This window comes from Cyprinodon variegatus, unplaced genomic scaffold, assembly GCF_000732505.1.
Source record: "Cyprinodon variegatus isolate N-32 unplaced genomic scaffold, C_variegatus-1.0 Scaffold431, whole genome shotgun sequence".
Lineage (NCBI taxonomy): Eukaryota > Metazoa > Chordata > Actinopteri > Cyprinodontiformes > Cyprinodontidae > Cyprinodon > Cyprinodon variegatus.
This window is the reverse complement of record NW_015150884.1, coordinates 477,396-479,038: the sequence shown is the minus strand read 5'-3', so window position 1 is coordinate 479,038 and position 1,643 is coordinate 477,396.

The window sequence follows — 1,643 nt, the reverse complement described above, 5'->3', positions numbered from 1 at the left end:
GTTTATTTTTGTAACTTTTGTTCTAAATGTGTGCTTTTCTACTCAGAAAAGTAAGAAACTAAACATTAGTGCACTTTGATTTATTTATTTTGGTAATTTAATTTAAATACCTGTAGGATTTTGACAAAACTTTGAAGGGTACTGTAGCGCTACCTTCGCCTCATCTTATGCATATATATTGCTGCGCTACAATTTATTGTTCTAATTTGTGACAGTTCTATAAATGTCACTTCAAAATAAAGTTGAAAAAGTAAGCAAGTATATATTTTTTGTCATTTTTTTTCAGAGATTTGCTGAGAACTTACTTAATTTTGGCATACTTCGATATATATCGTTATTGTGATATAAAATAGTCCATATCGTGATATATGATTTTTTCCATATCGCCCAGCACTACCTGACTGTAGGTCTGTATTTATTTTAATGCTCGACAAGTAGATATGGGCTTTGTCCAAATGTCTGCTCTAACCACTAAATGGGGACCTATATAGGGCCCACGCCATTTACATGAGGGTCCGAATGTCTAGTGGATGAAAAAGTAGTGGATTCGAAATATCCCACAATGCACCTTGAAAAGTAGTGATCATCCATGGTCTCTAGTCGAGCAGATATACCTCGGAACAAATATGGGGCAGGCAGCGTGCGGGGAGGCGGACCAACGGGGAGCAAAAAGTAGTGATCATCTGTTCGACTGGTCAGTTAACGAAGTTCACTATTAATTCTACTATATAGTCTCTGCTATATATAGTATTTAGGGATTTAGGGGTTAGGGAGGACGTTCAGACACAGCCACTGTCTGGAAGCACCAAATCGGGTGGTAAAGGAACTTGAAACACTGATGCCTGATGTGCAAAAATGCTGACATACGTTGGATAAGTTATGGGTACGATTTGTATAAGTTATGAGCCCACTATATCCCGCTGGCAAGCGGTAAGTACGTCGAGAAATTTTGAGCATGCTCAGAATTTCCCGACATATGCCAGCCTATGCTCATATCTGGACCATAAGTTTCAGGTAAGTTATCTGAGCGTGAAAATTTGTGTGATGGATCCTCCCTGCGTTCACGGCCACGACCAATAAACGTCCCAGCAGACAAGACGCTGAATCTGCTGGGACTGCAAACCCTCCTTCTTACTTCTTCTTTTTCCTTTATATTTATTTTATTTTTATTTTTTTGGCGGCCGTTTAACATTAGCTAGCTTAATACTGCGATCAAAGAAATCTGTTTATGCAGGCCGGGCACCTCGGGGTGTGTTGCTGCTTCCCTCAGGACACTGGTTGTTGTTCAACATTAGTTATGGACTTGTTATGAATACTTGCCTATGTCAGCGTTTTAGAGGATTCTGAGACGTCAGGCATACGCTGGCTAAATTGTCAAGGTGTGACAGGGGCTTTAGCAACAACGTTTTTGTTGATATACAGATAGAAATGTTTATAAGTTTGCTATGGTTCGGAAAATTAGTCATTTGAAAGAGTGAGAGAGTTCTGTAATAGCATGCTTTAAAAGATTAGAAACCAACTAATCTGAGCCGTCTACATTTTTTTTTGGTAAGTTATGTACTATCTATACGTATTTTGTTAAAAAAAATTCCAGTGTATACAATAGTTGACTGCCTGGAAAAACACAAGTTTGACTTTGTATT